This window comes from Chiloscyllium plagiosum, unplaced genomic scaffold, assembly GCF_037043375.1.
Source record: "Chiloscyllium plagiosum isolate Xiang-an unplaced genomic scaffold, Cpla_swu_hap1 HiC_scaffold_5, whole genome shotgun sequence".
NCBI lineage: Eukaryota > Metazoa > Chordata > Chondrichthyes > Orectolobiformes > Hemiscylliidae > Chiloscyllium > Chiloscyllium plagiosum.
In genome coordinates this window covers 62,290,689-62,313,232 of record NW_028270143.1, presented here as the reverse complement: position 1 = coordinate 62,313,232, position 22,544 = coordinate 62,290,689, and the positions used below count along the sequence as shown (strand labels likewise).

Genomic DNA, 22,544 nt, shown 5'->3' with positions numbered 1-22,544 from the left:
ATCTTGTTGCTTTCAAAATGGAGGTAAAATGCAATCACCTTGTGATCACTGCCACCTAGGGGTGTCTTTACCTTGAGGTCATTAATTAATCCTGTCAGATTACACAATTTCAAGTCTAATATAGCGTACTCACTGGTTGGTTTCAGGATGTGCTGCTCTAAGCCACTATCTCAAAAGCATTTTATGAACTCTGCATTCAGATTATTAACGCCAATCTGATTTTACGAGTTTAGATGGAACTTAAAGTCACCTACTGCACTTACTTAACAATGCTACCCTTCATATTTACTGAGGTTCCTATTATTTTTGAATTTCATATTGCTCTGAATATATAGGAGCCAATCTTTATCATTCTGATGTCATGTCTTTAGAAGGGCTATTAGATCATATTTATTTAAATGTGCTCAATCAATTTGTTTACCATATTTTGAATACAAACCACTCTTCAGTTCAGAACCTTCAGTTTTATCTTTTTCTTGTCTTGGTCTGCTCTAGTCTTGATTAACTAGGCTTTTCCTCTTTGTCCTCATCCTGACATTCTCTGAACATTATTTCCCATATTACTACTTTCATGTCATACTTTGTTTCTACTTTTTGATATATCACATCTTTCCACAATTGTTCCCTTGCCCCCATGATTAATTTTAAATCCTATTAACTTCCCAAGTAATTCAGTTCACAAGAACCATGGCCCCAGCACAATTTAGGTGCAGACCGTCCCAATGGTAGAGCCTTTATTTTCCCTAGTATTGGTGCCAGTTACCCTTAAACTGGAACCCTTTTTTCCCATACCTGTCTTTGAGCCACATATCATCCTTCTGATTTTATGAATGCTAAGTTGTATGTGGCTCAGGCAAAAACTGGAGATTAAATCCTTTGAGGTTCTGCTTTTTAATTTAGTACCTGGCAGAACATCCTTCCTTATTCTACCTGTGCCAATGGTACCTTTTTGGATCACAATGACTGGATCATTCCCCTTCCTCTGCAAGTTCCTTTTCAACCTTGAGTAGATGTCCTCAATTCTAGTAATAAGCAGGCAGCACAGCCATCTGAACTCTGCACTTTTCTGCAGAGAATGGTGTCAATTCCTTTGACTATACTACCCCCTACAACTACCATTGCTACTATTGCTGCTACTACATTTCTTATTCCCCTCCATCAACCTGAATGTTTCCCTGAACTATAAAGTATAAAATCCTGGCCAGTTTCCTCTCCATCCTGCAGTCCCTGTACTCATCCAAACAGACTGTGAAAATCTCAGACCAATTGGACAATTGCTGAGCCTGACACTCCTGCACTCCTACCTCCATACCTACCTCGCTCACAGTTATACCCTTCCATCCCTCAACACTGACCAAATCAGAAGACCATAACCTAAGTGGTGTTATCAACCCCTGGTACAGAGAAGCTGGGTATGTATCACTGTTTCTGTAGTTCAACCACCAAGTCATTAGTGCTGCTCGAACCTCAAGGTGTCCTTGTCCTCAATCAAAATAGTATCCAGAAGATCCCAAATGCTGCAGAATTGACATATCATCTGTCGTTCCATCTTGTAACAAACTGTGAAGCAGAAAATGTGAGAAATGGGCAATTTAAGTTCCTGATTCATATATTACAAAGTGGCACAACCCAGTAAACCCTGCAAATTCCACCTTAACTTACATCTGAGGACTTTTACTAACATTGAGAGAGTTGGCCAATTGACTTGTCAAGGAATAGCTGTTGTGTTGGAATCCTATCTTTCAATCAATACCCAAGAGTCCTTTATCAACATCTCCTGATTATATACTAATTCACTAGAGTGGTTGGCACAAAGACATGTAAGTAGAAGGCAGGGGCCTTGAAAGTTTTCACCACTGACTCTGGATCCCAGGAAGTTCCATGCAGCATGTCAAATATGGGCGAGGAACATTGCTATTACCTCCTACCTTGCTTATGAAGTAACAATATAATTTGGAAGAAGCATTAAGAACAGCAAAGCACAGAATGTGCTCAGAACGGGGTCCTCAATGTCCATCAATATGAGCCACATGGTAGCACCAGTACTGGCTGAGCTGGTGCAGTCCTGAATATATAGTTACCAGATTGATTGTGTGGCAGGTGGGGAGAAAATAAACTCAAGGAAAATCCTACTTGAGCTCATCCTCATCAATCTACAGGTCACAGATGCATTGGTTCAGAACAGGTATTTATAGCAGTGACAACTGTGCAGGTTTGGTGAAAGATGGGGTGTGGACTTCTTGGGCTGAAGGGCCTGTTTCCACACTGTAGGGAATCTATTCACAAAGTAAAATGGAGGATGCCCTCCATTCATGTGTGGTATTATGACCATTTTAAATGGGATAGATCTACAACTAATTAAACAACTCAATTTTCATCATTCATTAGACACTGTGGGCCATCAGCAGCACCAGAAACAATCTGAAACCCTATAGCCAATAAGGATCCTCACTCTACAATTAATATCAAGCAAGGGATGAATCCTGGCTCAATGTGGAATGCAGAAGTGCATTGTTGGATGTCAAAGAACATCTGAAAGTGAGGTGCCAACTTGTTGAAGTGACAGCAGAAGACATATGCTAAATGGCAGAAAGAGCAAGATTGCGATTAGTGCTCCCATGGCTAAAGTATCATGTCAAAGTTCTGCAGCCTTGTCACATTCAGTCATAAACAGTAGTGTTAAATTAATTAAACAAAGATGTCGTTAGTTACCAAGTTCCATATCTTCAGTGACTCCTCTTGTCCGCTTCCTGAGGTCTGAATCACCAGATGCCAGTTTTAAGCTAATTCTATTCATTCCACATGATTTCAAGAGACAGTTCAGAGCACTGGATATAACAAAGGTCTATAGGCCCTGAAATCATCACAGTTGTTGTCAGAATGTGTCACTCCTTTAGCCAAGATGTTCCAATACAGCTACAACAGAGGCAGCATTCCCTCTAATTTTCTTTCTGGTGTGTGGACGTTAAGGATGGCAATGGCTTCCATTGTGTTGGCATGCTGATTAGCATGCACAAAACCTTCCAACAGTTCCATGGCAATGTGACCATGCAGCCTACAGGGAACGTTTAACTTCGGCCAAAAATAGAGAACATTGCACAGGTATGCTGTCTCTACAAAAAGTTTGATAAATTACCATGGCGGAGGCAGTGAAATGAAGATAGATTCGCTTTTAGTTATACCTTTTTTATTCTTTTTAGTCTTAAACTCTTCAAAATGTTGCTAGATTGTGGTGACAGTTGAAGGTTTTCACTGTAAAATGCAAGTGACAATAAATCATTCAATTCAATACCACTCCATTTGTCTCCCCTCAATTATTAAGAAATTGCCAATGGAAGATTTTGAGTGGCACATACTCAGTTATAGATTGTTCATTGATGCTCGATTTTCAAAAAAATTATTTCTGTTGACTTTTACTTTTCCGTACTTTAACCAATGTCTCACTTAAATCCACAAGGTGAAAATTTACAACATTGAGTAGCTAATGATGGCTTAGCAAGCTGTACAGCAGGACTTAAACAAAATTTACTTAACTAGCAAAACACAGTCAACAGCCTACAACAAATGGACTTATAACTGAAAGTATACCAATTTTCCATTAAAAACTGTGCTATTTCTGCAAAACAGATATGGTTGATGAGGATGGTTACATGATACAGATATTCTTAATCAACCTGCCCATGGATATTATGATGCACCTCTGAAGAGATGGGATTTCAACCCAGGATTTCTGGCTACTACACAAAGAAGAGCTCCCATGGTTGAATGTTGGAAATTAAGTGCGTTAAATGAATCCTAGCGCCTTACAAAACTGCATATGATGAAAGAGTTGTGCTCTGAAAGCTTGTCATTTTGAATAAATCTGTTTGACCTGATGTTGTATGACTTCTGAATTTGTCCACCCCAGTCTAACACCAGCAACTGCATATCATTATAAAACTGCAGTATTGAGGTAAATTACCCAATCACCACCATTCTGGTTGGGTCTTTTTTTACAAAAATGTAAATACATGCTAACATCCCATCATGAGAAGTAACAGCTATGTTTGTACATTTCCTCTGCTGGCACAAACATGGATTTCATTGTTAAAAATCACACAACACCAGGTTATAGTCCAACAGGTTTAATTGGAAGCACACTAGCTCCGAAAGCTATAACCTGGTGTTGTGTGATTTTTAACTTTGTATACCCCAGTCCAACACCGGCATCTCCAAATCATGGATTTCATTAGTTTTCTTTTTCGTTTGATATTTTCACTTTGAAAGAAGAGCTTGGAACTGATAATCCAATGGTTTACGTGTAGAGACTGCATTGGCTGCAGGTGATCCAGTATATCTGGTGCCTCAGCTGGAAACTTGCTTAGTACTCATTTGGCATTGTTCACAATTTAAGGGTGACAAATTTCTTATGGCACCAAGGATCAGCAAACCAGGAATATTGCTGGGACTGGAGGGTTTGAGTTATAAGGAGAAACTGGATAGGCTGGGATAGTTTTCATTGGAACACTAGAGGATAAGGCAGGACCTTATAGAGGTTTATAAAATCATGAGGGGCGTAGATAAGGTGAATTGCAAAGGTCTGTTCCCCAGGGTAGGGGAATTCAAAACTAGAGGGCATATTTTTAAGGTGAGTGGTGAAGGATTTAAAAGGGAGCCAAGGGTCAATGTTTTAACACTGACGGTGGTTCATATGTTGAATGAACTGCCAGAGGAAGTGATAGGTTACAGTGATAGCTACAGTTATAACATTTAAAACACATATAGACAGGTACGAATAAGAAAGGTTTAGAGGGATATTAGCCTCTAATAGTTTGAGAAACCTGTCCAGCATGAATGAGTTAGATCAAAATGTCTGTTTCCGTGCTGTGTGACTATCTGACTTTGTGCTAGCCTCATAAAATTTAAAGAAATGTTCATGCAGGCCGTATTAGCTGAATGGTCTAAATGGAGCTCTGTATTCATATAAGTAGGGAGTAACTCATTGGTCATGTTAGCCTCTAGAGCTTAAACCATGGTTGTGTGTCATAATATGTCCTAAAAGATGGCCCATTCAGCCATGTTGTTGCTGTTCCTTGAAATGGATGTAAATTGTCCTAAGGTGGCTACTCATTGACCCAGGGATGGAATTGTTTATTTATTGCCTATTTCTACTGCAGCTATTTGCAGCTTCTATTAATGTACTCCATGAGCAATTTCTGGAAATTAGCCAAAGGGAGCAGTAAGTGCATGTTGCCTAAAATAAACTAAACCACTTTCACAATGTTTCATTGGTCCTGAAGGGCAGGGTTAGAGGAGGCAATTAGTTCAACTAACGAAGGAATGTACAATATTATTATTTACTGTTTCTACAATATGGTGCCCCATAAAGTGCCCTTATATTCAAGCTAGTAGGAGAAGGCAGGGAGCAGCAGTCAATGCAGGATACTGAACATTTGTTTGTCTAAGGAAGTACTTACTCATCAAGAATCATAAAGCAGGTTTTAATAGAAAACATTTACTTATTTGCCAGAAATATCCAAGGAACAATAGTCATGTGAATATGTGCTGGATCCTGGTTCCAAGAATATATAAAAAAATCAATCTTCCCCAATTATCTTAATCTACCCAATAGCAAAAGAGATATTAGGGCACATTGCTGTCTCAACCAACCTAAAATTTTATAATCCTTGTGGTGTGGTCAGAGGTGCAATTTAACTGGCTGCATTTTAGGTAAGAACAGCAGACCTGGGATGGACAAGGTGGTGCCCTACTCTTTTCTCTGTCTCTGATTGTAATTTTAATGTACACAAGGGTGGAAGGTGCAATATGAGAGTGTCTGCAAAAACATATAGGCAGAATAAGTAAGTAGGAAACAATTGGCAGGTGGAACATGATGTGTGAACAAAAGGACTTGTCCACTTTGGAAGAAAGGATAGAAAGGCAATGTAGCCTGTATGTCATTTAAATGGACGGATTTTGTACAACTCTTAGGGAAAAAGCAATCTGAATGTTGAATCACAAAAAGTTGGTGTGCAGGTGCAACAAATGACTGGAAAAACAAATGCACTTGCCATTTTTTGCAAGAGGAATGGAATATAAAAATATAGGTGTTAGCTACTGCTGTACAGGGTATTAAAGAGACCACATCTGGAGTACTGTGCACAATTTAGTCTCTTTATTTAAGAAAGATGTACATACATTAGAAGCAGTTCTGAGAAGATCCATTCATCTGATAACTGGCATGGCAGTGTTATCTATGAGAATTTTTGGACATTGTGGTCTGTATTCATTGGAGTTTGGAAGAACGAGAGGTGATATAATTGAAACATAAAAGATGCCAAGAATACTTGACAGGATAGATGCCAGTTCCTTGTGACTAGACCTAAAGGACACAGTGTAAAAATAACAGGTTTCTCGTTTAAGTTGGAGATGAAAAGGACTTCTTTTGAACTGTATTAAAATTATTATATAATGTGAGTAGTTGTTGTGAATATTCATTGTTTTTAAACTACTAATATACACTTGTAACATGACTGAAAGTTACTCTGATCTGAGCATGTGACTTTTAACTGTTTAGTAAGTGCTGTGCTAAATCTGTTCTTTTCATGATCCTTTTCAGATACTCACTGAGAAAGTTTCTAAAGAGGCGAATTTGCCTGATTCCAAATGTCTGATTCCATGTCAGAAGATCCTACTTGATCTAAGTACGTTCTCGTTCTTGAAAGCTTGGTTTGCATTTGTAACAAAATGTGCTGTTAAGAGTAAGAAGTTAGGAGTTTGACTGTTGTCTAAACTGCATAGAATCAATGAGCAATCACCAAATACTAAGTTTAAATAATAGCTGGTCCATTACGAGGATTAAATATGCAATCATACACAAATAGTTAAACCTTATTTGTATTATTTGCATTATGCTGTTGTTAAGCATGATTCATTTGAATAACTCAATTTTCATCCAACCTAAATATCTTTCTAGCATACCTCTGTATTTGCATGGATGAAATCTGATTGAACACCAAGAAGGAAATGTTGTGAGAATTAGATGGGTGTTGTGCTTCTGATTAATAGGAGTGAAAACGAACATTCAAAAGCATCACTTTGATCATTTTTCTTTTTTTTTGCCATCACCATGAAAATGCTTGCAAACCACTAGTGCTGACAGTTGAGGCTAATAAGCAGGTACAAAACAAACTAACTGGAACCAGGATGCCCAGGTTCAAGTCCCACCTGGTCCCGCAGTGTGTGATAACATCTCTGAACAGGTTGATTAGAAAATATTTAAACTGATCAACAAAGTTTCTTGTGGCACAGTGGTGGTACCCCTATCTCTGAGCAAGGAAGCCTGGGTTCAAATCCTACCTACTCCAGAGGTGTGTAGTAATATGTCTAAACAGGTGGATTAAAATAAAAAAAACTAACTAATTAACTTATGGTACAATGTCTAGATTAGAGTAATGCTGGAAAAGCACAGCAGGTCAGGCAGCATCCGAGGAGCAGGAAAATCAATGTTATAGTCCCTATTTCTGAACCAGAAGGCCTGGGTTCAAAACTCACCTACTCCAGATTGTGTCTGAATAACTTGATTAGAAAAAAGAAATTAACTTACCCGTTTGATATATTCAGTGCTACCGTGATATTTCCCTTGTATTCCTCCAATTAGTGTGTTGTGCATGATTTGCATAATGCTATTATTAAAACAATATTGTAGGACATGATGCTAACCCTATTTAATTCACCCAGAAGTAACAAGCTTTGTTTTTCCTTTATGTTTATGCTAGAACTTGAAACACTGCAGAATGTATTTATTCCACCACCATTGTTGGTGACAAGCAATCAACAAGATTGACCTTAGAAAATGCAGGGAGATTATCCAGCATGGTCATAACCAGAGCTGAGGGTACTCCTGTATGGTCTTGCCATTGCTCTTTTTTAATACTTTGTTTTGTACAATATGTTTTTGTATACTTTGACTAAGTGAGCAGCGAGCTCAGTTGTTGAAAAAAGAACAAAAAAACAAGGTACAGGACAGGAACAGTCTCTTTGGGCCTCCAAGCCTATGTCGATTATCATGCCCTAACTAAACTAAACAACAAACTTTCTACCCATATCCCTCTATTCTCTCCCTATTCATGTAACCATCTAGATGTCTCTTAAATGTTGCCAAAATGCCTGCTTCCACCACTCCCTAGGCAGTGTGTTCCAGGCTCCTACCAGTCTCTGCATGAAAACTTCCCCTCAAACATCCCCCTTAAACCTTCTCCCTCTCATCTTGAATCTGTGCCCCCTTGTAATTGAAACTTCAACCCTGCTAAAAAGCCTCTGACTATCCACCCTATCTATGCTTCTCATAATTTTGTAGACCTCTATCAGGTCTTCTGTCAGCCGCTATCTTTCCAGTGAAAACAAGCCTGGTCTTTCTAACTTTTCCTCATAGCCAATGCCCTCAAGACCAGGCAAATTCTTGGTTTACCTTTTCTGTTTGTCAGTCTGTATGGGGAAGTTTATAAGGTGTTTAGAGTTTTAATTTATAGAGTTTACTCAATTTAGTTTAACTGTTTAGCTGTAGCTAGAATCTAATAATCTGTAATACAGAAGAACCTCGATCATCTGGCATTTGATTATCCTAATATTGGATTATCTGGCAAGATCACAATGTCCCGATGCTCAGCGAAACTGTTATCCGTCAGTCGATTAACCTACCAAAATACTGCCTGCCCATTTCCTTCAGATAATCTAGCTTCCACTGCAAGTATTGATTTCTTCTTAAGGACAGAAACCTGGTCCATGCTTTCGACCCACCTAGATCTGAAAAATAAGTCATTTCAAGATTTTGCATATTCCTTCTAAAAACGTTAACTGTTATGTTGAAATTGGGAATAGTAGGGCTTCATTTCCACTACACTACCCCAGTGAGTCAAAAAATGGATATAGTAGATTTGGTTCAGTCCTCCTATACTGAACCCATCTCAGTGGAGATTAAAATTGTATGGGTTAGCATTTGACCTGAACTCAATCATTTCCTTTCTTCTGGATTAGGCTGAAATTAGCTCATTACATATAAGCGGCATTTCACAAATAGCAAGGAATGAGCTGAAACTCAATCTCAGCATGTACTGCCAGTGCCTCCTTTGACTATTATCAATGGAATGATTTTGTCTGCAGTACTCATGACAAAGACCTTGTCACTTGCCTTGCCAATGATGAAAACTCTTGCTAGATTAAGGTGGAAACAAGACAAGTAGTAAAGTCATTAAGTCTGCAGGAGCAGGAGTAAGCCATTCAGTTCTTTGAGCCTTCTCCATCATTAAATAATATGATAGCTGATCTGATCCACATTCCTAGATACCCTGATACCCTTTCATCCCCTAGCTTACCAAAAATCTATTTAAATCTGCCTTAACATAATCAAAATCTTTGCTTCCACTGCTTTTTGAGGAAGAGTGTTCCAAAAACCCCAGATCCTCTGAGAGAGAAAAGCCTCATTTCCGACTTTACCGGGTGATTTATTATTTTTAAATAGTGATCCCTACTTCTGGATTTCTGTACCTGCGGATCCATCTTTTCCACATTTGATTTAGTACTAACCTTTTGTGATTCAAGAATGAGACACTCCATTTCTTGCTGCATCGCAGGGTTTTACAATATCTTACCATTTAGATAATATGCTTTTTAAAAATTTTTCCTGATAAAATGGAAATTACACATTTCCTCATATTATACCCTTTGCCATACTCTACTCACATAACCTTTCTACATCCCATTGTAGCCTTTGTACAGCCTTTTCACGACCTTGTTTTTATCTCTTGGTGTCATCAATGAATTAAGCTACCACACCTATAGCCTCTTCATCCAAGTCATTTATATCAATTACAAAATGTTGGAACCACAGCACGGATAACTGTGGCATATCACTTGTTGCATCAAGCCAACAAGCAAAGAGGCCTTTTTATGCCTACTTTCTGTTTCCTGTTATATAGCGAATTTTCCATTCACTTTAATATGTTCCCCTTTACAACTTAAGCCTTTATTATTTGCCATAGTCTTTGATATGACACTTTATCAAACTTGGAATCAAAGTACATTAAATCCTCCTATTTTTCTTTATCCACAGCAGATATTACATCTTCAAAGAATACTAAAGTTAAAAGAATAATAGAGTTATAATTGCTATCTTCCAATCTTATGGAATCTTCTCCAAGTCTCAGGAATGTTTCAAAATTAGAATCAATTTATCACTAGCTCACTAACCACTTCTTTTTAGACTAGGAAAAATTGAGGACTGCTGATGCTGGAAACCAGAGTCTAGATTAGAGTGGTGCTGGAAATGCACAGCAGGTCAGGCAGCATCCGAGCAGCAGGAAAATCAACGTTTTGGGCAAAAGCCCTTCGTCACAGTTATCCTGATGAAGGGCTTTTGCCCAAAACATCGGTTTTCCCGCTCCTCGGATGCTGCCTAACCTGCTGTGCTTTTCCAGCACCACTCTAATCAAGACACTTCATTTTAGATGCTAGATTGAAGTCCTCTGCTATAAAGATTAATGCAAAATTCCTGTTCAGTTCACTTACCATCTCTTTATTTTCCATCATTAGATTTCCAGATTCACTTTTTATGGGAGCAACATTGTCTTTGGCCTTTTTAAATATCTACAGAACCTCTCACTATCTGTTCTGATATTTCTATCAACTTTTCCTCATACTCTTTTCCCCTTCCTTATTAGTCTTTTAGTCATTCTTTGCTTTTTAAAAAAATTCTGTCCAATTTTTTGACTTGCAATAATTTGTGCAATAATTTACTTTTTTCTTTAACTTTGACACAAATTTTAATTTTTTGTTGATTTAATTTACTTTTATAGTTAAATTAAATAAGAAGTATTTTTAAAATAACCAGAAATGATGGGTCCTTTCCCTCGAAATTTTTCTTTTTTGTTGGAAATTATCTACTTTATGTATTGTGAAACATCTTCTTAAATGCATCTCTATCCTTTAACCCAATTTGCTGATTCATTTCAGCTCGTTCTGCTTTCATGCACTGATATTTATCCCTATTTAAGTTAAGAATACTAGTTTGCATGCCAAATTCAATCATGGAATTTCAAGAGTAGGGGCACATTTTTAAGGTGAGAGGAGACAGATTTTAAAAAGACATAAGAGGCAAATGTTTTTATGCAGAGGGTGGTTCGTGTGTGGAACGAACTTCCTGATGAAGTGGTGAATGTAAGTACAACTACAACATTTAAAAGACATTTGGATAGATTCCTGAATAGAAAAGGTTTGGAGGGATATAGACTAGTAGCAGGCAGGTGGAACTAGTTTAGTTTGGAATTATGTTTGGCATGGTTTGGTTGTATCGAAGGGTCTGTTTCCATGCTGTATGACTGTATGACTCTCTGTTATGATCACTGTGAACTAGAGGCACCTTCACCATAAGAACATTGATTAATCCTATCTCAATACCATGTCTTACATACCTTGCTCTTTCTAATCAGTTTTAAGAAACCATCCTGAAAATATTGTTTTTTTGGCTGTTTTTGCCTGTCTGATTTTTCCAGTCGATATGGTCAAGATTCTCCTTTCTGACAAGCTTCCATTATTTCTTCCTTTATGCTGTAACCTGCTGGGAGTCAGTCGACTCAGTTGACTGGACAGCTGATTTGTAATACAGAGCAATGTGAACAGTGTGGGTCCAATTCCTACACCAGCTGAGGTTCCCATGAAAGATTCTCCCATCTCAACCTCTCCCCTCATCTGGGACATGGTAACCCTCAGGTTAAACAACCACAAGAGAGCAGCCCTGTTGGACTATGGTGACTTTACTCCATCCTTCTGTATGGTTACTGTTAGGGCGTTTCTGCACTACACCCCAATGTGATGTCTTATCTTTATCAATTATCATCTTAACCAATCTTCTTCTACTTCCTGTTTTTCTCAACTTAGATCATCTCTCTCCTATACCATCAGAAAGTATCGGAGCCACCTCTCCAACCTTTCTTAGCTTCATATATGTTCTGTACCATCTAATATTCATATCCCAACCTGAAATTCTGCAGCCATGTCTCCACAATGACTATCAGATTATTCGTATTTATTTCTAATTATTTCTATCAGTTCATTTGTTTTGTTCAGAATGCTAAGTACATTGAATATAGACCTTCAATTTTGTCCTTTTGTTATTTTTGTAATTTCTAGCATTATCTATTGATTTATTTTTAGAAATGTAATTTTTATCCCTTTCTGCTGCATTATGTTTATTGGTTTGACTGTTGAAACCTATATTTCTTGTTTTTACTTATTGATTTATCACATATTTTCTAATTTGATCATTGCCCCCACTATTTAGTATAAAACCCTTTCTTCCTGTCTTATTATGCAACTTGCTGAAAAACAGGCATCAGTGTGGTTCAGGTACAGACAGTCCCAATGGTACATGTCCTACTTTACTAGAACTGGCGCCAGTGCTCCATGAACAAGGACCCAGCTTTTCCCACATTGTTTTTGAGCCCCACATGCTTACTAGCTCAATGCCAATTTTCTTATTTTGCTCAGGTAATAATCCCGACATTATTACCTTTGGTGGTTCTGCTTTCTAATTTAGTGCAGATTTTCACATGTTGACTATGCAGAATCTCTTTCCTTATCCTACCTAAATTATTGCCACCTGCATGGAGCATGATGACTGGATCTTTCCCCTCCCATTGCATGTTCCTCCTCAGCTCTAGGCAGCATCCTGAATTTTGCAACTACAACCTTTTATACCCACGCTCTTTGTTCCAGAGAACAGTATTATTTCCTTCACTATACCATCTCCTATTACCGAGGTAAAAACAATGACTGCAGATGCTGGAAACCAGATTCTGGATCAGTGGTGCTGGAAGAGCACAGCAATTCAGGCAGCATCCGAGGACAGGCAAAATCGACGCTTCGGGCAAAAGCCCTTCATCAGGAATAAAGGCTGCTTCTGGCTCTCTGCCTTTATTCCTGATGAAGGGCTTTTGCCCGAAGCGTCGATTTTGCCTGTCCTCGGATGCTGCCTGAATTGCTGTGCTCTTCCAGCACCACTGATCCAGAATCCATCTCCTATTACCACCATGTTTGTTTGCTCTACCTCCGCTTGAATTGCTTCCTGCACCAAGTTACTATGATCAGTTAGTGTATCCATTTTGAAGCCCACACTTACATCCAAACAAGTTGAAAGTACATCAAATCTGTTAGACAATTGCAAAGGTAAAGGCTTCCGAGCTCCTGCCCCCGGGTCCCTTTATCTGCTTCACTTGCAGTCACACACACTTGTCTCTGACTACTTATCAAATCAGAAACTAAGGGATGTGACTTGCAGCTGGGACAATGAATCTGGATAACTTGCCTATGTTGATACATCACAATGTCTGCAGCTTGGCCTACATCTCATAAATATTGAGTTGTAAACTCTCAGTGCAGCTGCATCTGCCATGGACCACACTGGTATCCAGGAGCTCCCACAAATACTAGCCATGACACAAACCTTAACATGTTGTAATTAACTATGTAATGTTATTAAGTTTCCTTTTTAATATACATTATGAATGTCAACCAGCAGTACCCATACTATTTTATGAACCTTCGAAGTGACTAGGTGCACACCAAACCATTAACTCTCCTTTAGTGGAGTAATTCCTAGAGAGTGCGAAAGTTAAAAAAAGCACAAGGAAAGATTCCAATCATCATCCACAGCACAGGCAATTATTTTTGTATTATGGCATATAGGTAGGAAGCTAGCTGATGTGGCTTTCTGTGTTTCCAATCATTATGCATGTTTGACTGGGAGTCCAAATCACTCAAACATTTGCTTAGCAGGGCATCTATTTTGACAAGTTAAGTGAATTGTCAATTTTGCTTAATTGACATATTTGAGTTGTTATAATATGTTATTTTCATGATGCTTACTTTGACAAGATTAAGACATGTGAAGTGCTTGACATGTTAATAGTCTATAGATTTTCACTTTCACATAATTGAAGAAGCAGCAGTTTTCTTTTAACAAAGAACAGTTCATAATTGGTTCTGAGCAATTCCATACTTGTCAATGCTTTTAGATAGCTCAATGGTTATGCAATGGCTGCACAATGGTTGTATATAGAGGTGAATGGGCATGAAAGGAGCATGGGTTGGCATTGAGTGGGCATGGAAAGTAGCAAGTGTCATGGAGAGTGGCTGTGAGATGTATAAGTTGACATTGAGTTAAGTTAGAGGATATGAGGGCTATGAATAGCAGATAGAGGAATGTGACATTGTAAGAGGTGAGGGTTGAAGGACTTGACTTTTTAAAAATTACAAGAGAAGAAGGATCCCAGACAACCATGAAGTAAGTGCTAATCTGCCTGCCCCAGGACTTACTTGCCTGGTGGCTGCCTAGGATCTGCTCCTGGAATTGATAGGCCTGACTCTCCCCTACACCTCACCTTCTGAGTGAAAATTATGTATGGCTGCATCTTTGAACTGAGGCAGATCTGTGAAGATAGGACACTTCTAGCTTCAAGTTACCTCCCTTGTTGGCACAAATCCCATCCTTGATCATGGAGAGTGCTGGAAACTGGGATTCAGTCATCTACTTGAGCAGGTTCTCTGATCTCAGAATTTGTTTTTCTTTGCTTATTTTTCTTACTGTCTGTCTCATCTTTGAGGATGGGTTTCAAAAGTATATACATATTGGTTAGATTTGAAGTTTTAATCATCTGTATCCAATTAGAGGTGTAGGTTATTTCTAGACTCTGCCCACTGTGATTTGGTATTGCATTACTTCTGCACTGTGGTTATGATATTCGATTGTAGGAATTTATTTTATATTGAATAACACAATAATTCAAGACAGATTGAGTTCAATCACTTGTAAAAAGACATTACGATGAGATAACAATGCTGTCAGCAGAAGATAAATGAATTGATTGCATTTTTATGCATTGGCTTATTACTTGCTATAACATTTTGGATACACTGCCAATAATTGTGCTTTTTCATGATTTCAAATTATTTACTAATTATAGGAGTTTAAGGAAGCTTTGACTGGAAAAATCCAGCTGGTATATTCAATTTAATTCAGCAACTTGCTGATCATGGACTTTAACAGCTTTTGTGTCTCTGTGCTTTGTGTTGATGCATAATATGAGGTTGTGAATTTCTTGGGGAAAATAGCCAAGTTTTATATTTAATCAGAAGCATTTTGGATTAAAATTACACAGCATGTTAAATATGGGTCATTTGCTTATCTTTTCCTTACACATTCTTTCTGCAGGTACATGGGTGCATGATGACCTCAAGTAGACAATGCTGAATAAACTACAGTGGTCACTTCATCTTAATAAATTAGATTAGATTACACCAGAAGGATTTTTTAGATTACTTACAGTGTGGAAACAGGCCCTTCGGCCCAACAAGTCCAACCGACCCTCCGAAGAGCAACCCACCCAGACCCATTCCCCTACACCTAACACTACAGGCAATTTAGCATGGCCAATTCACCTGACCTGCACGAGCAAACCGGAGCACCTGGAGGATGCCCACGCAGACACGGGGAGAATGTGCAAACTCCACACAGACAGTTGCCTGAGGCAGGAATTGAACCCAGCTCTCTGGCGCTGTGAGGCAGCAGTGCTAACCACTGTGCCACCGTGCTGCCCATAGTGATTATCCCAGACATAAAACATGTCATAAAGTCAGCAAGGAGATTATAATAAATGTATTTGTAAAATTTGGACGTCAATTCAATTAGGTTATAACTGATCTGCACTTCAGATAGCTCATTTTCCTGCCTTAGTTTCATATTAATTCCCTTGCTTATCAAATATCTAACAATAATCTCAGCCTTAAAAACTACAATTGTCCTCACAGTTACCCTAACCCTAAACCTAATCCTGACCTATCGCAGTTTTGTTGCCTTCCAGGTCTCTTCAGCACTTGTATGAAAAATATTCTCCTGATTTCTCTCTAAAGCCATTCCTGAAGAAGGGCTTATGCCCGAAACGTCGATTCTCCTGTTCCTTGGATGCTGCCTGACCTGCTGCGCTTTTCCAGTGACACATTTTCAGCTCTGATCTCCAGCATTTGCAGCCCTCACTTTCTCCTTCTCTCTAAACTGGCCTGGCATTGTCTTTAAAGCCATGTTTTCTTCTTGATTTCTTCAGCATTTCACTACATGTGATTCTGAGGAATATGCACCATTGAGGACAATGAGATAACCTGCTAGAATATAGAGTTCTATTTGTGCAAGATAAAGAGACCTGTGCTTATTCAAAACTAAGCTTCACACTCCAGGACATTGATGCAGGAATTCTGTGGGGAATCATCTTCTGCCCAATTAACTTCAGCCATTTCATCAGTAAGCTTCCTTCAATAATAAGGTCAGGATTGGCACTGTATATTGTTAATTTTTGCATTCAATTCCAATTACAATTATTCTGGTAATGGAACTATGGACCAGCTTTAATATCCAGAAATGGCAGGTAACAATGACCTGCCCAGCTGGAGGGTATGGCAAAGGTGGGATAACTATCCTATAGGTATGTCTCCACCAACTAAAATGCACAATCTGGAAGATAGTGAAATATTCACCACTTGTTTGTAAAGACAATAGACAATAGGTGCAGGAGTAGGCCATTTGACCCTTCGAGCCAGCACCACCATTCATTATGATCATGACTGATCATCCACAATCAGTATCCTGTTCCTGCCTTATCCCCATAACCCTTGATTCCACTATCCTTAAGAGCTCTATCCCTCTCTTTCTTGAAAGTATCCAGAGACTTGGCCTCCACTGCCTTCTGGGGCAGAGCATTCCATATATCCACGACTCTCTGGGTGAAGAAGTTTCTCATCAACTTTGTTCTAAATGGCCTACCCCTTATTTTTAAACCGTGTCCTCTGGTTCTGGACTCACCCATCAGTGGAAACGTGCTTCCTACCTCCAGAGTGTCCAATCCATTAATAATTTTATACGTCTCAATCAGATCCCCTCTCATCCTCCTAAACCCAAGTGTATAAAAGCCCAGTCGCTCCAATCTTTCAACATATGATAGCGCCACCATTCTGGGAATTGACCTTGTGAACTTACGCTGCACTCCCTCAATAGCCAAAATGTCCTTCCTCAAATTTGGAGACCAAAACTGAACACAATACTCCAGGTGCGGTCTCACCAGGGGCCTGGACAGCAGCAGAAGGACGTCTTTGCTCCTATACTCAATTCTTCTTGTTATGAAGGCCAGCATGCCATTAGCTTTCTTCACTTCCTGCTGTACCCGCATGGTTGCTTTCATTGAATGATGTATAAGAATACCTAGATCTCGTTGTACTTCCCCTTTACCTAACTTGACCTAAGGTGCATCCAGAATAGCAACCAAGAGGCTGAATACCATCTACTGCCAGGAGTTTGCACATCCTCCCCATGTCTGCGTGGGTTTCCTACGGGTGTTCCAATTTTTTCCCACAATCCGAAGATGTGCAGGATAGGTGAATTGGCCATGACAAATTGCCTATTGTGTTAGGTGCATTAGTCAGGAGTAAATATTGGGTAAGGGAATGGGTCTGGGTGGGTTACTCTTCAGAGAGTTGATGTGGACTTGTTGGGCCAACCTGTTTCTATACTGTAGGGAATCAAATCTAATATACTGCAGAGTACCCTTGCTGTTGACACCTACATTTTCATGACTAATGCATTGTGGCTACTGTATGCATTATCAAGGGAATGTATTTCAGCAACTCATTAAGTTTTCATCAATAACATTCCCACACATTACCATGGTTATTACCAACCAGCACAAAAGCTACAATTTCATGGGAATGTCATCATTCCAATTTCCCTTCCAAGTCTCTCTGCATCCCGACTTGGGATATATCTTTCGATTTCTTCAAAATCACCATCCTGAATTCCTTAATTCCAGTATCCTGGAATTCCTTAACTAACATTAACATCAACAACTCAGTAGGCTAAACACTAAAACATTCCCTTTATCTTGTCCTCATGATCATGAAGCTGTAGTGACTGTCAATAAATGTGAGGATAAATTAAAATGTGAGGCTAAACAAACAAAATTAGATAGTTGGAGAAACATTTGAGTTTACTCTAATACACTCAAACATGCACAAACAGCTTTTTCACATGGGCAGTTACAGATGGGACATAAAAGGCTGAGTGAGTCTCATAACAGGGGTCTGAATGGTCACTGGGTAGTACAGATATTCATGTGGACTGCCTCACATTGGAAAAGTAATGTTGAAAATCTATTTAGCTGTTTTGGCCAAATGCTCATGGAAGTGTATATCAATCAACATAAAAACTGCATTTCTCCAAAGTGATATTTTTTCAGTTGGAAAAGTTTTTGAAACATCCCAGAGAGAAAACAGATGCAAAAGCAAAACTGCAGCCATGGTCTGAATTATGCTTCCAGGGCATGGTATCTTTCAATGAGATCTGGTATGCTGAAAATAGACTTTGTTTAATTGGAAAAGTGTCACAGAAGAAGACTTTTAGACACCTTCATGGTGCATGTCAGTAATTTCTTATGGGATGATAGATCAGAATTTGAGAAATATATCGTTAAGAAACTTAGAGTGGAAAGAATATTGGGAGTTGAGCTTATGGGCTTTTAAATATGCCGGTTTAGGTGTTAAATAGAGTGGATGTAGAACAACTTTGAATCAAACTTAAAGTGTGTTATTCTCATCCTGATTTGTTGTATGAGAGTATCACAGAAAGATGGTGCTGTCTCTAAGGAGGTATAGGAATTGTGAAACCTGATTTGTCAGATGAACTGGATGAATACTCAGATTTCATCAGATGCTAGTTCTGATGTGTTGAATTTAAATACTATGATGAAATGTCCTAAATTATAGAATGTTTTAAGAACAAATAAAAAATGAGGAAGAATCGTATCTGGAGGCACGACAGTGTAGTTCGGTTGAGTGGAATGCACATCCTTTGACTTGGGGAAGTCATGGTTGTATGATCTGTCCTAGACATACGTCTGAAGGAAATGTCATCAGCTGCAGAAGCAGGATCTCTTGTTTTCTGGAAGTGAGCAGTGGTTGGATTCAATGTGACTCATCTGTGAGGCTGAGAACAGGGGCAGGATCATCATCTGCAGCAAGAATAGCATTAGGGGCAGGGGCAGCAAGAGCAGAAGCAGCATTAGATTTTGTTGGCAGACCTGCAGCTTTGCTGGGGGTTACACAGAGAGGTGGAGCTTCTGGTACACAGTGTATAAAGGTAAAGTATTAGATTGTTGAAAATGTCAAAACACCTGTGCCTCATGTCATTATGCCAGGTCATGGCAGACATTTAGCTTGCTAGAATGAGACCCACCGCGATCCGGTGGCTACAATTTGTCAATCGATGTCAACGGTACCACTGCTTGGTTCATGGATTCTTTCTGGATGAAATGTTCCTTTTTTTGGTTCTTTCAAAACAAGAATTCATTCATGGGATGCAAGCACCACCAGCCAGGCTAGGATTTATTTCCCATCCCTAATTACTCAGAGTGCAGTTAAGAGTCAACTATGTTGCTGTGGGTTTTGAGTCACATGTAGACTAGACCAGGTAAGGACAGGAGATTTCTTTCCCTAAAGGATATGAATGAAACAGATGGGCTCATTAGATTCTTAATTCCAGATTTTTGTTTTATTAGTTGAATTCAAATTCCACCGTCATATGAGGTTGGATTTGAATCTGGCTCCCCAGAACATTATGTGGGTCTCTGGATTGATAGTCTAGCGATAATACCACCCAGCTTTCACCTGTAGAGGGACTGTTTATTGTTAACACTCATTGGCTTGATTGGTTGAGTCTGGGTGTTACTCAGAGGAAAATAAATAAAGCTGCCAGAAAGAATAAGAAACTGGAGCTGAGGCATGGAATAAACATTTTAAAGCATTGCAAATAAATTTCCTACACACATATTTATATAAGCTGGTGTGCTTTTTCTACATTATACTGAGATGTGTAAAATACACAGCACAGGGCTCTGTCAAAATATTTGTAGGATGTTGTAGTCGCTGGTCCCTAACTACATAAGACAAGTGACTTATGGCTTGTGTGCCAGAGGCTGCAGTTTTCTACAAATTTGCTTCAATGATACCAGTCAGAAAAAAAAGGGTGCTCACATCTGAAATTTATTTTCTTTTTCATTTGCATTAATGGAAATAATATATGTGTGGTATTTAAATTTGGATTCATTATTACTTGTTTTGCATAGTTAAAAATCACACAACACCAGGTTATAGTCCAACAGGTTTAATTGGAAGCACACCAGCTTTTGGAGCGCCGCTCCTTCATTAGGTGTTTTGCATATCTATCTATGTCACCCCTGTTGATGTATATTTTGTGCCACAAATCTGGACAAGTTTCTGTACAACGGTAGACGGTAGATTTTTGGACAGCCGGTGAGAGATTCTCAATGTCCCCAAAAGTAGTTGTGTGTCACTTGTGGTGACACTTCTCCATGAATCTCTGCTCGACACACATAAAAGCAGTACTTTTTATAGGAATAATACAAAAGCTCTGTAAGTCTCATGGTTGATTATTGTTACATTATTTAAGATGGGCAATTATAATTTTACATAGCCCAGTGAATGTCGATGTCCTGTGATAACGATTGAATAGATTACAGGGACTGATTATTATATTCTTCATGATCATGTGTTGATGGGAAGAGACTAAAACAGAAGAGTTTTGCCTGTTCTCAGTGGGGGATTCACATACCTATGCTAATACAGAAGAGAAGCAAAATAATGGGAGCAGGAGGCAGTTTAACAGGGTTATGGCCAAGGCTATCAGTCTTGTCTGGGGAGGACAAATGCCTTTGCCTGAGACTGCAGAGAAATCCACATGTGTGGCTCCAATAGATTCCTTCTCTAAGATTCAGTCAGCCTCCTCCCTACTGAGATGTTCTGTCAATTCTGTAAGAGGACAGACATGCAATTGATAGTGCACTGAGTCTCTTTGGTAGTGGAATGTTTAACCCTTGAGTCTCCCACATACCTTGAAAGAGAAGTAAAACGTGAAACTGATCCCTTTGTGGCTTTCTAACTTCCTCATTCCCTCCTACTGATAATTTGATGATCAACAAGGTCCCCTCAGAACCTATAACTAAAACACTCAGACAACAGTGGACATAAGCACCGGAGCACTAGAATTCAGGTAATTACAATTATTATTTAATTCCGACATATACCAGCAGGTCTCCCAGTCCTCCAAGAACACCCCCTAGCTGCCATCTCTCCATGCCATTGCTAAACTCATTGTCAATAGTTTGGAGAGTCTGTATTTCCTGTGTGATGTGTTTAGAGCAGTCAGTGATGTTAGTGGACTTGTCAGGGATGTAGATGCAGCACTCTGCCCCAACAATAGCACAGGTACCACCCTCCTTGGCTAGCAGGAAGTCCAGGGCCAAATGATTCTGGAGGGCCACAGTCCTAATTGTAAGTAGTTCCGCGTTAATTTCAGTTAAGGCGCTAGCCGTATCATTGGCGACCCTTTCCCATACGGTCCTGAGCTTACCAAACTCTTGGACATGTAATTAGATTCCAGTTGGAGGAGAGAACATTCCCACCCAGGTGAGGGATTTTCTGGGTCTCGGGGGTGATTGTGAGTTGTCCAAAACGTGAATGCGGAGTACAACACACCCCATATAACAGCCCCCCCCACCCAATCAGAGGGAAGCCTGGGGTTGGCTTTCAACCTGCAAATAGAATACATGCAACTGTAAACTGTGCTCTCAATCACCCCCCCCCCAACAACCCCCCAACAACCTAGGAGCAGGGTTATTCCAGAGGCAGCCTGATGTTCTGTTTGGGACAGCAGACCAATCAAATACAAAGTAGCCATAAACTGTTAAATTTTGAATAGGTTCGACCCAGGGGATAGCAAAAGAGCACTTCCTTGACCCCACAGATGTACCTTTAGAGAGTTTCCCTTCCCGCCTGAAACAAGTGGTGTAATCGATGGTGTTGTTCAGAATGACAAGGGAGGGAGGTCTATGCAATTGGTTGTAATTAGGTTGATACCAGTCCCTGAACGTGGTCAGGTTATACCACGCCGACTGCCATTCCTGTGTGTCATCGGTGTTAGCAAGATCACTGGAAAGGCTTCGACCCAGTAGTCTTTCAGCCACTTCATGCCAGCGAAAAGGTACAGGCCACAAAGGGATTCCCCCTCACTGAGTGGGGTGGCATGTGGGCACATACCCAGCAGTAGGTGTCTCTCCCCCCATTAAATGGGCTGTCTGGTAGGCCAGGTGCAAAAAGGTATAGTGCATAGGGGTGTCAGTTTGAAATCCACCTGTTCCCCAGGCCCTATTTCCCAAAGTCCCAAAGTCACAAGTATGGAAAAAATCTTTGCTCTTATTTGGTGTCAGCTTCCATGCTTATTCTTTTGCAGTCGGATCTGTGTATCCACCGGGGCTGCCCTTTTACTTTCCCAGCTGTGGGGGTGGTCAACAGCACCTGAAACAGTCCTTTCCATCTTGGTCCTAGGTTGTTTCGTTCCCAGTTCTTTATCAGGACGAAATCCCCTGACTCAGCAGTGGGCTAGTCCCCTTCAGGCA

The 22,544-nt window shown here is 39.6% G+C and overlaps 1 protein-coding gene across 1 annotated transcript in view; it reads left to right on the top strand.

The window, feature by feature from the left end:
- Positions 1–22,544, top strand: part of LOC122549914 (receptor activity-modifying protein 3-like) — a 205,241-nt gene that overhangs the window by 57,068 nt on the left and 125,629 nt on the right. Inside the window, exon 5 of the transcript XR_015757209.1 lies at positions 6,599–6,683. The gene's annotated coding sequence lies outside the window, so the exon portion shown is untranslated. The remainder of the gene's footprint in view (positions 1–6,598; positions 6,684–22,544) is intronic.